Source organism: Megascapheus bottae, chromosome 4, assembly GCF_031878675.1.
Source record: "Megascapheus bottae isolate mThoBot1 chromosome 4, mThoBot2.hap1, whole genome shotgun sequence".
NCBI classification, from domain to species: Eukaryota; Metazoa; Chordata; class Mammalia; order Rodentia; family Geomyidae; genus Megascapheus; species Megascapheus bottae.
This window is the reverse complement of record NC_143512.1, coordinates 69,268,984-69,285,976: the sequence shown is the minus strand read 5'-3', so window position 1 is coordinate 69,285,976 and position 16,993 is coordinate 69,268,984. Positions and strand designations below refer to the sequence as shown.

At 34.5% G+C, this 16,993-nt stretch overlaps 1 long non-coding RNA gene and 1 pseudogene across 2 annotated transcripts in view; both read left to right on the top strand.

The window, feature by feature from the left end:
* Window positions 1-11,114: 11,114 nt before the first annotated feature.
* On the top strand, window positions 11,115-12,311 carry LOC150064626 (protein O-linked-mannose beta-1,2-N-acetylglucosaminyltransferase 1 pseudogene; annotated as a pseudogene).
* A 362-nt stretch (window positions 12,312-12,673) lies between these two features.
* Window positions 12,674-16,993, top strand: part of LOC150064625 (uncharacterized) — a 33,690-nt gene continuing 29,370 nt past the window's right edge. For both annotated transcript variants that reach the window (XR_016535173.1, XR_016535172.1), the window contains exons 1-2: window positions 12,674-12,975; window positions 15,254-15,529. This is a non-coding gene — a long non-coding RNA (uncharacterized LOC150064625). The remainder of the gene's footprint in view (window positions 12,976-15,253; window positions 15,530-16,993) is intronic.

Genomic DNA, 16,993 nt, shown 5'->3' with positions numbered 1-16,993 from the left:
ACTTAATTATATAAAAAATTTCCTGGCACATCTTCTATTTGGAGGGAAAAAATGCCTGAAAGTCCTTCTGTTTCATGAAACATTCCAGTCTCTGTCTTGCACTGTATTATTTTACATAGATCTTACAGTCTTAGAAAAATATGTTCATCTTTTAAAAGCTACGCAGATTGATTGATTTTATTTATATTATAGTTTATTTTCATACAGGAATTAATAGAGCAAATATTGTGATTAAGCAAGAAAAAAAATGATCCTAAGCACATTTTTGACTTTGAATTGTGTCAGTCCGTCCACTGTAAGTTGGCTTACAACCACCCTTTGGTATACTTCATATAATATGATATATGAATACAGAGAAGTTAAGATGCTATTTCCAGATATTTGTGCATTCTAAAAATTTCTTATGCTTCCAATTTATATCTTGTTATTGGCTTTCAAAAAATCTTTCATGCTTGAAGGACAAATTTTATTTTATCTGATCTTTTATGGAATTTAGATAAGAAAAAAATGTTCACATTTTCAACCTATTATAAGTATAAATATGTGCCTTAAAACAGAAAAAAATAGCAGGGTGAAGCGGCTTATGCCTTTAATCCTAGTTACTAGGGAGGCTGAAGAAGGAGTAAGCTTGGTGGAAGATTGAGGGGGTAGGGGCTAGTGAAAACCTAGCATGTGGCCTTGGTCTCTTCCTAGGTGTTATTTGCAGGGCCTACAGAAAGAATTGGAAGAGGGAGGCCTTCTCAGGAGGGCCTTTAGCAGTCTCCCAGAGAAGTTTTCCTTAAAGAAGAATTAAGGGGTCAAGTGCTTGGCCTGGTGGTGGAGTGCTTGCCTAGCATGTAGGATGCCTGGGGTTCAATTCCTTATGCCATACATAGAGAAAAAGCAAGAAGTGGTGCTGTAGTTCAAGTGGTATAGCTCTAGCCTTGAGGAAGTCCAAGGATAGTGCTCAGGCCCTGAGTTCAGCACTGAAAAAAAAAAGAGATTAGCTAGGTTCTGAAGTGAGTAACATCAAGAAAGAGAAAAAGAATGAGTTCTTATCCTATCCCAAAGACTAAAAGAATTGGTTTGTTTTTTGTATGCTGTCTAATTGGATGGGAAACTTAAACAAAAACCACTCGATGTATGAAAATTACAATCTGAATTGTGAATTTTAACACATACAGAAAAAAGTCAGTGCTATCATTTTTAAATATAGTTTAGCCAAAATATAGGCTTATAAAAGTCTACATCAATCATGTTGACGTGTATATATTGGGGTTTCTGTGTGTGTGCGTGTGTGCATGCGTGTGTGTGTGTATGTGTGTGCACTGGTATACAAAATATATGGTCAATATATGGTCAAATATATGATTTAGAAATGATAAAATATATAGTCTCCAAGGGTTTTAGAGTAAATTAATCCTCAGGATGTTGGTTTTGCCACTGATATTCTTATATAACTATAAAGAAGTGTATTCTTTCAACTAAAAGTTCAAGTGGCAAGTAATTTTTAATAAATGATAACTCAATATTTCTGACCCCAGTGGTTTCTAACAGCATTTTATTTTTCCCAGAAGGAAGCTTCATAATATAAAATGTATCAGAGTATCCCCTTTTGATTTGTGTTTGGAGAGTTTCCAGAGCTATTCTAGAAATGAAAAATGTTATATTTACTTATATATTTGTATCTATAATGAATACATAATTATAATATGATTTAAAATATGTTACTGCAATTGACAGGTTTCAGACATTATCATTTATTCCACAAAGAAAATAATGTAACAGAAAGACATGGACACTTTTTGCTATGATTATTTTGGTTTCTCATTGTTTCTCTATTTATTACAACTTGATTAAAGAAGAATAATTTGCTTATAAAATTGAGAGATGGAAGCTCTCATGTTTCTGAAACTAAATTCTTAATGTAGGTATATAATATGTCCTAAATGTGATCATAATCAAAATTTCTCTATTCAGTGACATCAGGGACTGTCCAGTGTGGTATCCATTGAACATGTAGACTGTGTAATGTGGGGATACCACACTACAGATCTTATTTTTGTTTCCAACTTGAGCTATTTTGTCCTACAGATTCCTATAACACAGTTGATTTTTTGGCTCCCATAGATAAGATTCTCCATCTTTATCCCAACTGATTCTGAATTAAATTTTCAAGAAAGCCAGAATCAATGGGAACACTAGAAGATCACTATCAATTAAGTTAACTTGCAGTTTTGAGAATATGAAGATGGAAATATAATTTTAAAAATTCTTGGACACATCTATAGTAGGAGAGTAATGAGGCCTTGATACTAAAACTACAGCATGAACTGCTGTGGTTAAGTTGTTTGGTATGAGATGGGTGGGTGTGAGGGATCTCTCTCTCCTCCCCCTTCTCTCTTTCTCTCTCTCTCTCTCCTCCCTCTTCTACCATCAGTTTCCTGTATCTGATTCTGTAGCTAGTATCACCCTTTCATACGTGAAATTATGATCTTGACAATGCATGTGTTGTGTTTTATACAAATTTTTGTTTGCCTTTAATTTGCTGTTTTTCTTTGTTGTTAATTCCAGCATTAAATGGTTCTGCTATGCTCAGAAAGATCTGAACTATACATTTTTTCACACTTGCAATGGCTTCACACTGAAGCAGAGCGTTTTGGCTTAGGTAATACTGAATCTATTTGCCATGTGCATGAACTATTTCTGGTCATCATGGGAATAAAAAGCATGCTACTGCTTCATCATTTTCTCTCTTATGCAGAACTGATTAATCTAAGCCACGACTTTGTTTTTTTATAAAAAGAAAGTCACCCTGGTAACTACATCATCACCACACAGAATTCTGTCTTGACCAACTTGTTCTCCAGATGTTCTCCATTCTGAGTTCTTTTCCCCTGAGGGAGAAATGTCTGCATTCAGTGCTGCCTGTGACAGATGGATTTCAATTTAAAATTTCCGGTTAGGTATCACTATTTCTCCACATCTGTCTTCTTGGATTCTGGTGTATCAGAGATAATTCTCATATATATGTATATATATATATGTCTCTTTGTTTTATATAATCTAAAATTGGAAGAAAAAGATTCAACTTATGAATGACAAAAATTACTTGCCCTGTTTCCTTTGTTAGAATTTCCCTTATAATTTCTTTCTTTATTGTAATTAGTGAAGGGTTACATTATATTCACCAGATAGAAGGTGAATTACTTAACAATCATTGCTACCCCTTCTCATGTTTTTGTTCTCATTTTCCTCCCCCACCCCCTTCCCTGATCTTGTTTGCCCCTTCCCTATCCTATTTCAAAGAAACAAAAAAGATATATACAATATATCAGATAACCAGGTAAGATATTGTAACAACATGAGAAAACCAAGGGACAGCAAAAGATATGAGAAATAACATAGTATATGAAGAACAACAGTCACACCTTATATGGCTCTTGTTTCTATATCTTGGTGGTCCTTTCATTTATCCTCATCCTATCCTTTATGATTTCTTTTGTAAAATATTTTTTCAGAAAGTTATTGTTGATTTCTATAATTGTGTAAACCATGGGCAACTTATATTTAATGGTAATTCCAAAATATTTGGTGAATTTCAGTTATTACTTTTTTCACATTCTGAAATAAAATGATGGATCTTATGTAAAGAAAAAGTTTGTTTTTTTTACTTAGGGATTTCAACCAAATTTCAATACTATACTGCATGTGTTTATATGTCAAGCAGATTACCTTGATATACTATTCTCATTGTATGAAGGACTGTGTTTAAGAATGTCTGGTGCTTTAAGGCTCATGAATAGTTAATGGCTAGTGTTTCATTCTTACCTTGATTTCCTTGTTAGAATGTAAACTTATAAGTACTAAGTAAAATTTCAGCACATGAATGATTAAATAACAAAATCAACACGTGCTCATTAAATACAGATTGGTACCATTAGTCTAAAAGTCTAAACTCAAAAAGAAAAAGCTCTAAAATCTAATTTCTTGTAATAATAGATAAAAACATTTCCAAACCTGACCTGATGAATTGAGTCATAGTCAAATGTTTATAAAGACAAAATTACCTTTAGGTTATGAATGAAAAGTGTATATGAAATATCAATTTTGTGTTTAGAATTAGGATCAATACTAATATTATCCATTATGAAGATATATATCCAAAATACATTAAAATGAATTCCTACGAATTTTCCAGTGTCAAGAATTTCAAGTAAGATTATTCATTCTTTCACATATTCACTAACAAACTCTTTAGAAAAAAATCAAGCCGGGTGCAGTGGCTCATGCCAGTAATCCTAGCTACTCAGGAAGCTGAGATCTGAGGATCAAGGTTCAAAGCCAGCCTTGACACAAAAAACCTGAGACTCTTATATCCAATTAACTTCTAGAAAATGGGAAGTGGGTCTTGGCTCAAAGTTTGGCCAGTAATCTTGAGCTGAAGAGCTCAGGAACAATGCCCAGGCCCAGGAGTAGGATGGTAGCCTTGAGCTGAAGAACTCAGGGACAGCACCCAGTTTGAGTTCAAGCTCAATGACCCACAAAAAAATGAAGTTTTCAACCATACAAAAACAGCCATTACTGAAATATAAGGCCCATTTTATTTATTAAAGCAAATATAAGTAAACCAAAATACTTTAAAACTCAAAATAATTATTATTGGTTCTCTCTTGCAGATATAATCTGTAAGTGTATTCTCTATTTCCTTTTGGCCATTCCCAATATTTAATATGAATTTTTGTTCATTTAATGTATTATTTGCAATACACCAAAATCAGGCTCTTTGGGTTCACACCTGTAATTCTAGCTGTTCAGAAGTTGAGATCTAAGGATCACAGTTCAAAGCCCGCCATGGCAAGAAATTGGATGAGACTGTTAGCTCCAATGAACTGTTGAAATAGCCAAAAGTGGAACAGTGCTGTAAGTGCCAGAACACTATAAAGTTGCAAAAGAAGCTCAAAGACAGTGCACAGGCCCAGAGATCAATGTCCAGGACAAGCAGAAATAAACTAAAATAAATAAACAAATACACCAGTATAAAGTAAATTATGGACCAAGTACCAGTAGATCATATCTGTAATCCTAGCTACTCAGGAAGCTGAGATCTGAGGCTTTAAGTTCAAGGCCAACCCAGGCATTCTTATCTCTAACTAGAAAAAGGCTGGAAGTATAACTATAGCTCTAGTGGTACAAAGCTAACTTTTAGATAAAAGCTCAGGGACAGTACCCAGGATATGAGTTTGTACACTAGAACCAGCATAACAGATAATTAATTAATCAACTAATTAAATGTAGTAAAACAGAAGCCAAAGAAATGGTTTCATTTATGGTTATATATTTGCTATTTCTTTTTTATCTATTGTACTTAGAAACATACACACACATATGTATATGTGTATATGTTCTTCAGTTACTGCTTTAATAACTGGTTGCTTCATATAAAAATGGTAATGAAATTATTCTCTGAGAAGGAATATTAACCAATTATTTATTCATCACAGTTCTAAATATGTCAGTTTACTTTTCCTACTGCTCCAAGTTTAGAACTATTTAAATTACACATGTATCTAAGATGCAAACATAAACAAGAGAAAAGACAGAAAATATTAAAATTAGCTGCCTTGAAATTATATTCATAAACTGTATACTATCTGAAACTAAAAATAAGAATAAGACTGTTTGGACAAAATCATATTAGATATAGGAAAAAGAGAAATATGAATTAAGATTAGACAAATCTTGAACATAATGGAGCATCTCAGGGTAGATCAAAAGAGGCATGCAGAATATTTGAGGAGAGTGGCAGAAATTTCCTAAATTTATGAAGAAAAATTCAATAAAGGAATTCAAAAATTCATTAAGCTCAAACCAAAGAAGCAAAAAGAAAATACATCTAGTGAAAAATCATAGGTTAATGAAACCCAGTCATAAATGTTAAATTCATAAAGGCAGCAAGAGAAAGAACAACATTTATGTATCAGACAAAGAAAAATGTTAATAACAAATTTCTTGTTAAAAAATAATGGCATTAAGAAGAATCAAATACCTTCTTTTAAAAAATGACCTTCTTTAGGCAGCAGAATGAAAACTATTAAGTTTCAAATATGTACTTGGTAAAATGGTTACTCAGACATAAAAGTGAATTAAAGTTTGTTCTAGGTTAACCAAAGTGAGGAAATACATTGTGTGTATTTGTGTTTATAGTAGCCATATTACAAAGAATGGAAATGTGTCATATAAAATTTACATTTTAATGAAAATAAATGTCATAAGGAATTAAAATTATACATAGAATATATGTATACAAATATAAATATAAAATATATTTTCTAGTTTTCATCTCTCCAAAAGGTAAATGATTCTATGAAACAAAATATGTGTTACAATTCATGACATATGGAATTTACAAACTCTAGTGTAATTAGTATACTTATAAGAAAGAAAATAACTTAGAAATGAAAAATGAACAAAATGAAACCTTCAAGAAACCACAAACAATGAAGAAAAGCCGGTGACTCATGCCTGTTATCCTAGTTACTTCAGGTGACTGAGATCTGAGGATCGAGGTTCAAAGCCAACTCAGGAACAAAAGTCCATGAAAATCATTTCCAATGAACCACCAGAAAACAGGAAGTGGTGCTGTGGTTCAAGTCCTGGAGCGCGAGCCTTGAGTTGCAGAGCTCAGCGACAGCACCCAGGCTCAGATATCAAACCCCTAAAGCAACAATAGCAACAAAATGAAGAAGAAGATGTGACAATTGGTAACAGCAACCTAATTGCTACATTTAAATCAGGTGCTATAAATGCATAAAATATTAATAGTTTGATGTATAAAATGGAATCCATTTTGGGGTGTTATCAATGAGAGAGGGAAAGATAATTTTGAGGTAGGGTGTGGATGAATATGATGAAAATAGCTACCTATCTAAAATATAACAATAAAATTTATTAAGAGGTAGTTTTTGTAAAAAAGACAAAAGGGAAAATTAAATATTAAGAATTAGTGTAATTGAACAAAATATATGAAGTTTCAAAATATCTAATCTCTTTGTAAATCTAACAGACAATAACAGCCTACAAGTTTTAGGAAAATAAGATTATGACATCTATATGAAATACCTGATAAAAATTCTATGCCTTGTATAATAATCCTTATACATATTAATACTTATATATTAGTTATATATTTAATAATCCTTATATTTATTAGAGATATAGATCGAACAATATTATTGGACATAATATAGATTGTAGAAAACAAAGTCTGTAACTCGTATAACCCTATAATAATAACTGATATCGATATGTGATCTGTGTTTAATTGATGTTGAATTATAACAAAACCTAAAGTCCTTTAGTAAGAACCATGAATTAAAAAGCAATACATTCTTGTTTGAGAAAAGTAACGTGCATTATTTCTAAAATTATATACATGTATTCTCTGAAATACATGAAGAAAGCATCCAATAAAAAACAACTGTACTGTATAAAACAAGAAAATATATCAATAGTTATAGTCAACCTTCTACAAAACATAATGTAATATCTAGCTACTATTTCAATTATTTACTATCTAAAGCATTGAGAAAAATATATTTCCATGCTTCATGCATCCCATGAAATTTTAGACTTAAAAATGCCCATTATTTGAGAGTGATGTAAGATAGAAAGCTATCAATAGACAGACAAATAAATAACAAAAATAAGTTTCTAACTGACCTCAGTAAGGTCAATTCAAAAGTAATTACTTCAAAAGTAAGAAAATTAGATTCGTAGATAAATCCTGAGATGGGAAGGAAGAGTAAATATTCCAAGAAAGCTACATAATACTGGAAAACTGAAAAAAAAACACTGTTAAATTCTTGAAGCTTGGCTCCTTTCTGAATTCTAATGGTGTATTTGAGCAATGAAGCAGTGACAGATATTAATGCTGGACAATAGTGCATTTTCTCACAGGTAAATATGGCATCTCAATAATTTTAATATGAACAAACAGTGACCTGCAGTACATGGAATGGCTATAAATAGCATAAATCAATATAAGAATTGAAAGTGTTTAGAGTTGAGAAAAAAACACTTAACAGGAAACATGATAGCTCTAATTCATTATTTGTAATTGTCATCAAGAAACAAGATATAATAATTATTTCATGTGCTGTAGAATACAAGACTAAAATCAATGAATAAAACTTTGTGAAGCAGACTAATCTAATCTCAATATATTGACTGAGTTTCTAACAAGAGCAGTTGTGTAGCAAACTATTAGTCTTATTACCAATTGTCAAGGGGAAATCCAACAATGGAAGAACAATAAACTCTAAGATCTGTTAACAAACTTTTTAAGTTACAATCTTCCAATACTCTTGGCATTATGCTGTTTTCTACTTGGAACACTCTCTTTTTCATATTGTTTTTCTTTTTTGCCCATCCTTGGGCTTGAACTCAGGGCCTCAATACTGTCCTTGGGCTTCTCAAGGTTAGAGTTCTACCACTTGAGCCAAAGTACCACTTCCAGCTTTTTCTACATATGTGTTACCCAAGACATGAACACTCTCTTTTTCATATTGTTTTTCTTTTTTGCCCATCCTTGGGCTTGAACTCAGGGCCTCAACACTGTCCTTGGGCTTCTCAAGGTTAAAGTTCTACCACTTGAGCCAAAGTACCACTTCCAGCTTTTTCTACATATGTGTTACCCAAGACATGAACCCAGGGCTTTGTGTATTTGTATGTAAGGCACAAACTCTTACCACTAGGCCAAACTTCTGGCACCTCATATTTTACTTTTACCCAAAGTACTTTCCAGTGCAGGACATTCTATGAAGATTATATATTTCTAACAAATTATTTAGAGAAAACAAAATATGGTTTAACCTCAATGTTCTAGAATGAGGTAAAATCAGAATATTATCTAATTTTGAACTCGATTGAAACTCTTGAAGGTCTGTTCTTCCTTCCTTATTCAAAATTTTACCTTTAATTTTCTATTTTAAGTTCTTTCTATACTCATAGACTGTACTTACAACTTTATAAATAACTTCAGTATTTCCTTCTCAAATGTATGTTTCCTTCTCTTTTTATTGTATTTTATTTTGGGGGCAATGTATAGAGTGGTTACAGTTACACTCATTAGTGGGTGCATTACTTCTCAAACAGTGATATTCCTTCTCATATTTTTCTTCCTTATCCTCCACTTCTCCTCCCAATCATCTTGTTTTCCCTCTTCCCTTTCCGATTTCAAATGAACATATAAACCAATATACAATATACCAGGTAACAAAGTCAGATACAGTAATAATATGAGATGAATAACTAGGGGGAAAAAGAGAAAAGAAATAACTGCACATAGTACATTAAGAACAACAATTACAAAGATAAACCTCTTCTTTCCATATCCTAGAGTTTGTTGTATTTAAACTCATCCTACTTGAACATAAGTATATACCTTTTCAGGTATTGCAGTCCTCTGCTAGGAGAATCCTAGACATATACTAATTATTACAAATGAGGGAAACCATGGAGCCTATCTCCTTTAAGTCTGGCTTACTTCAATTAATATGATATTTTTCCAAGTCTTTCCATTTCTTTATGAATGGAGTGATGTCATTCTATGATGGCATCATAGAATTCCATGATATATAAGTACTACATCCATTCATCTACTAAGGGGCATCTGGATTGGTTCCATATCTTAGCTATGGTAAATAGTGCTGCAATGAACAGTGCTGTGCTAGTAGTTTTGGTATGTCCTTGTTTCTGGATTTTGGGTAAATGCCAAGGAATGGGATTGCTGGGTTGTAGGGGAGCTCTACGTTTAGTCTTTTGAGGAATCGAATCACCATACTGCTTTCCAGAGTTTTTAAACAAGTCCCCACCAACAGTGTAGTAGTAATCCCTTCTCACCACATCCCTGCCAGTATCTGCTGTTATTATATTTCTTGATAATGGCCATTCTAACTTGAGTGAGGTAAAATCTCAAAGTTGTTTTGATCTGCTAAATATCTTAAAATTCTTGTGTAATGTTTAACTGTTTAATCTGATATTACTTAAATTTATATCTATGTAAATTTTATTTTCTATGTATAGTATCTATTGTCTCTTTTTTTTTTGAGAGGGAATATCACAATGTACCTGAGACTGCCTCATTCCTGCTATTCTCCTGTCTCAACCTCTCTTTTGCAGAAATGCACTATCACTTTAAAAGATGCACATTTAGTGTGCTGGTGTCAGAAGAAGATGAGGCAGGATTATTGTGTTTGATGCCAGCCCTGGCACTCTTCTCTCAACTAAAATAACGTAGAAAGGAAGCCTAACACTGGTGGCTAACAAGAATAATTCTAGCCACTCAAGAAACTGACTCTAAGGATTACAGTCCAAACCAGCCTGGGTAGAAAGACAAATCCCCGAAACTCTCAACTCCAATTACCCAACAAAGAGCCAGAAGCTGAGGGATAGTTCAAGTAGAAATCACCAGCAAAGAGCAAAAGAATGTGAGTGAGAAGCCTGAAACTTAAGGGAGGGATAACAGCAAAATAGCTCATCAGCCATATCACTGAAATATTTCAAAAACTTTTTTTTTCCTGAAGCATAGGATGTTTTTAGTTATATCCCTTAGGTCTGTAATAATTTCAACCAAAAAAGAATGTAATAAATAGTTTTTTATCATTCTTTTCTAAATGATAGAAGCAAGAGAAATAAGAGAGAAAGCTTTCTCTTTTCCCCATCATTACTCTTCCATTCTGTAGCATAAAAAAGATCTGTAATAACATATAACCACTATTGACTGCTTGATTGTCTATCAGCTCCATTCCTTTCAGAATTTAAGAAAAAAACTGAAATAATTTTCTGTTCAAGATTATCATTTTGTCAGCAAAGAATGGTGGAAAATGGCAACTGCCCTTCATTTTTTCCTCTCCCTCAGTGATTCTTCAACTCCTCTTGGTGATGTTACCTTATTGTCATGCCGCTGAGTCATGGAATTGGGCCTCTTAACTCCAGGAGTGGAGCCATTGCTCTTTGCATACACTGAGTGCATCAGTGCAAGGGAATAGCAGCAGAGAGGATGGCTCAATGTTATTTCTTTGGCCACCCAAGTTCAGAGTTCACACTGGAGGGGAAAATTGTCATCTGTTCTAATGGATTTATTGCTGCTGTGTTTCTCCGTTGTAAGAAAATTACTTACTGCAGATATTCTTTCCCTCAAGAAGTCCAGGGACACATTTGAGATAAAAATACTGCACCGTAGCTGCAAGGACCCCTCTCCCGTTGAGGTCAGCCCTGACCCGCTCGCAGGCAATAAGGTCCTCAATGTACCTATGGCTGCTATTTCAGGGAACCGACCCAATTACTAGTACAGACTGCTGTGCTCTCTGCTGTCAGCCCAGGGGGGTGTCTCCAAAGATGATCACAGTCTTCATCGACGGCTACTATGAGGAAACCAATGGATGTGGTGGCATCCAGCACAGCCCTATCAGCATCAAGAATGCCCACATATCTCAGCATTAAAAGGTCAGCCTCACCGTCACATTCAACTTGTTTCCGGAGGTCTTGCTTGTTTGCTGTGGTTCTGGAAGAGGAACTGGGCATCGCTGTGGATTTATTTCAGCTTCCTGAGCCAATCCATTCACCTGCTGGAGGAGGATGACAATGACGGCCTCTCTGCCTGGAATGACCAGGGATATGAACCCAACTCTGCTGTCCCGTGTAGAGACCATGCCGGGCCTGGACTGGGTACTCAGGAAATCTTTGTGTAAACAGGAGCTTGAACCCAAGTAGCCTACACCAGAAAAACTCTGGGACTGGGACGTGTGGATGCGAATGCCAGACCAACGCCAGGGCTGAGAGTGCATCACTCCTGACGTTTCCCAATCCTTCCACGTTGGTATTATGGGCCTCAACACGAATGGCTACTTCCAGAGGCCTACTTCAAGAAGCACAAGTGCAACACAGTTCCAGGGCTCCAGTTCAGGAACGTGGGCAGTCTGAAGAAAGAAGCTTATGAAGTGGAAATTCACAGGCTGCCTAGTGAGACTGAGGTTTTGGACCACAGGAAGAGTCCTTGTGATAATTCCTTCCTACCGGACACAGAGGGCCACACCTTCTGACCTTTATCTCAATGGAGAAGAACGATGATTTCACCAAGTGCCTCCCTCTCTGGAACCTGGATGTGTATGGCAACCACCGGTGCCTATTTTGGAAGAAAAAACACTTTCTTGTGGTGGGGGGTCCCAGCTTCCTCCTACTCAAAGAAGAAGCCACCATCAGTTATCCCAAGTTTCCTGGAGTCACTCCCAAAAGAGGAGGGAGCCCCAGGAGCTGCTGAACAGACATGAGGCCTCCTCCAAATCCTTGTTAGGCTGGGTACTGTGTACCCCCAAGCAGGCTAGCCCTTTACCTGTCTAGTAGGATTTTGTAGAGCTGGCAGGGGCTAGAGGTGGTTTGTTTTTAACCTAGGGTTTAGTTATTTTAATTCCAAGGGGAAGGGTTCCCCTGCTCCGACATCCCTGTTCCTGAGTTTAAGGTCAATTTATGTACTTCCTTGTTGGAGGACAGGAGAATGCCTAGGGATGTTCAGGGCTCCCGGGCAGCTGATATTGCTCTTTGTATCCTCTCCTTGAAGGCCTGAATGAGAATCGAACCTATTTATTGACTGTCCTGAGGGCCTTGGAATAGACTCAACCTGGTGAGCCTCGTTTCCTGTGGGTGGAATGCTGCTCTGAGGGTAGGACTAGCAGTTACTCAGGAAACCGCTGCTCCCAACTGACCAAGAGGCACATTTGGGGCCCACGTGTTGATACAGGCTCATCAGAGACCCTTAGACGCTGAACCAGGGCTCCCCTCAGCCTCCTTTTTGTCCAGATGTCCAAAGCTGGATAAAGTGGTCATTGATTTAAAAAGGAGAAAAACTTTCAAAAAGAATACTACACTGCCTCTATCATGATCTCAACTTTTTGTGTTTTGGCTTGGAAGGGGCTAGGATTTCATAATCCTGTGTATGTAAGTATGTGAACAAAAATTTGAAAATTAGAAGCCAATTAGAAAATTAGTATAGCTAAAACATATTTTTGCATTTTTTATGAACAGTATACTGGTAATTTAAGGTACTGTAATTTAAGATACAACATACTGTAATTTAAGAAATACATTAAATTTTTCCTTAATATATATTTTTTTGTTTTGTAAAGGTGATATACAATAGGTTACAATTACATACATCAAACAGTGATATATTTCCTCTTGAACAATATCATCCCTTCCCAGTTTTTCCCTCTTGTACCTACACACAAGTTGTATGGTTCATTTACAACATAATATGCTGTATTCCTCCATGCTTTATCCTGCCACTTCTGTGTCTCCCCCCAACCCTCCCAAAGACAATAAACTTACTACCAATACAAAGTGCACAGAAATCAAAACAGCATCCAATAAAAATCCCTCATATATATACATGTATATACATTCTTTATTTGAAATAGGGAAGGGAAGGGGAAAAACAAGATGATTGGGAGGGACTGGGGGGGGGAAACTGGGAGAAAAACATGGGAAGGGATATCAATGTTAAAAAATAATGTACCCACTAGTTGACGAACATAACTGTAACCACTCTATTTATCACCCTGACAATAAAATACAATAATGAATTATAAAAATTCTCTTGCTTCCAGTTTTTGGAATTCATTTTAATAAATATTATTTCATAGGATCATATCGCTTTGCTTTAGAGCCTTTGTAATCCTCTCCTAAGAATATCCTCTTTTGGTCTCATTGTGTGAATATCTCACTGTTGGTGGGAACGTAAACTTGTTCAACAACTGGAGAGTCACATTCATTTTATGTGGAATTGTTTTGAATGCAGAATAAGTTTGAAAAAATAATTTTAAGCAAAAATGAATAAAAATTCTAAATTAAGACTAAGTTCTTTTTCCTGTGTCTATTTTCATTCCAGGTGTTATTTTTAAATATGCTCCATAAATACATATAGAAAAAAGGTGAAAACAGTATGTTTCTATATTTATGCTTTCCTTTATATAAACTAAGCTTTTTCAAGCAGTTATCCCATAGGAGATACTTATGCTACAAATCTGACAATATAAATTCTGCTCTTTTTTCCAATAAATCTTAAAAAATGAAATAGTAAAATTAGCCATTTTTAAAATGAGAAAACTGGTCCTCTCACACACAAGCAAAATCGCATTTACTTACCAAGATTACAAATCTTTAAAATGAACTTGCTCTGATTTAGACTAAGTATTTCCATGACACATTGACTAAAAAGTGGAATAATGGAAGTCTGAAACATACTCTTTCCCTTTTCTCCAAGGACAGTATATATAGACATTTCAACATGTGTGAAAATATTTTCATACCACTATTTTTACTTAAGAGGAAATGATCTTTCATGACTTTCTAGGAAAGTCAAACTCAGCTGAAAATTGTTCTTATACATTTGTTCAGTGTTGCTAAATGCATTGGCAATAGTGTAATTTCAATAATTTTCTCTCCTGTAACTGATATTCTCATATTTTAAAAGTAGACATTTAACCATCTCCTAATTGCTAGGATTGCATAGATTCATTCAGCACACTGGAGATTAGATGATTCATCTCAATTCTCAATACTTTGCCTGTAATGAGATTATAAATGTGTACATGGTCACCTGACCTTCGAGCATCATACAGTTGTTTCAGTCTTAGTCAAGATTCACATGCTTGCTTTGGAAAGGGAAATATAAGCCTAATCGTCAACAGGATACTTTTTAGCCAAAGACAATTAAGTCATATTTAGTTTACAGTGAGTTCTTTGTACTTCACTCAAGTGCCAGAAGAAGGGATATATGATGCTCAGTTACTGTAAAAAGGTAGATACAGATGCTGAATTTTTGACAATTAACAAATCTCAGAGGACCACGGCCTAAGTTAGGGCTAGGTCACTGATGCATACCCTAGTGAGAAAGAAAAATGAGAATTGTGAATTTTGAGGAAAGAGTTTTGTGATATGCATGTTAAGCACCATCACAAAAACAATGAAGAAATGAAGCGTAATTGTCTCTGATTAGTGCTTTTCCTTTTCAGCAATGAGTAGCGTGAAAGTAGGATCTATCAGCTTTCGTGCACATGAATGCTTTCCTATGTAGAATTGTTAGTTATTGAGGGTTAAATGTGTAGTGGTTGAGAGAATTTCATCCCAGGTCAACCCAAATCCTCCAACTTATTCTTTGTAATTATGATATTTTCAACTAAGTTTAGTATTTAATGCCTTGCCATTTGCTTTTCAGGGCAACTTTGAAAAGTACAACCTTGGTTATATATTGTGAGTCTTTCGAAAAATAAATAGTGCATTTACCAGAGAATATAACCACCAAAAAGCTGGAAGGGACGCTGTGTTTAGACTTGAATTGTGATACTCAGACCTCAGCCTAATGTGTAGCTGTGTTTGCATAGGATGTGAAAATCCTTACTCAGGAGACTAAGATCCCAAGACAAAGTTCAAAGCCATCCTGGACTTAAAAATTCAGGAGATCACAGTTCTAAATAACCAGCAAAAAGATAAGGTAGGTAGGTATGTGGCTTGATAAAAATGATCAAGATACAACAAAGGTACTCTCAGCTTTGGATGCACGTTAAATTATGTCTACAAAATATATAAGAATTACTTTTAAAAGCATGTTATACAAAGCTACTTTTAATCTACCAAATCTGAAAAGTTATTGTTGAATACACAATGATAATATTTCTTCCTACATAAAACATGAGAAAAAGAACATTTAAGTTTATAAGTGCAAAGATAACATTTTGAGGGAAAAAATTAACAGTGTTTACCACAGTAAGTAAGTACTATAAAAAATGGCCTGTATACCAAACCCTTTAAAATAATTGCCATTACCTATTTCTATAGGAGAAAAATAATTTTCTTAAGGAGTAAGCATATTTGCTATATTTTTTGCTTTCAGAATTTACTTCATGAAAAATAGTTTGCCTAAAATTTTAGGCATTTCTAATTCATTTAAGAAGAATTTAACTAGTCCCACTCACACATTTACCATAGCAAAGATAAGGAACCAACCCAGATGCTTCTCAGTAGATGATTGGATCAAAAAGATGTGGTATTTATATACATTGGAATTCTATGCTGCCAGCAGAAAGAACAACATCACTCCATTTGTAAGGAAATGGAATGACTTGGAAAAAATCATATTGTCAAGTAAGCCAGACCCAAAGGAACATAGGCTCAATGGTTTCTCTCATTTGTAATAATTAGTACAAACCTAGGACTCTCCTAGCAGAGGATTACAACAATAGGGCAAAACATACATGCATAAGGCAATATAGGATAGGCTAAATGAAAGGACCTCCAGGATTTGGAAATAAGTTTTTATCTTTGTGTGATTGTTCTTTATGTACTATGTTATTTCTCATCTCTTTTGTTGTCCCTTGGTTATCTCATATTGTTACAGTATCTTACCTTGTTATCTGGTATATTGTATATATGACTTTGTTTATTTGAAATAGGAAAAGGAAGGGGGAACAAGATGAGTGTAGGGGGTAGGAGGAGGGAAGTGAGGACAAAAACATGAGAAGGGGCATCGATGTTTGTGAAGTAATGCATCTTCTATCTGGCGAATATAACTGTAACCCTTCTATTAATTACAATAAGAAAGTTAAAAAAGAATAATTTATAAAAGAGAAAAGACATCATTTAAAAAATCCATCCATCTTCCAAAACTAGTTTATATCACCAATAAATGTGTAGATGGTTAAATAAAAGCACGTTATCTATTATTTATTATATTGAAATTACATCAGATTTTAGATGATATTTTTATTCTTACTCATGAATTAACCTAAAAAAATGGTACATCAAATGACAGCTTATTTTAGAGCTGGGAGTAATTTAAATTAGAAGTCTCAAATACATTTAGTATTTACAAAGTTATTGTTTTGCCTATAAATCTCTTGTAAGTATTTTCAGGCTTATAAATATAATGACAGAATATGAAAAAAAGAATATAAAATGG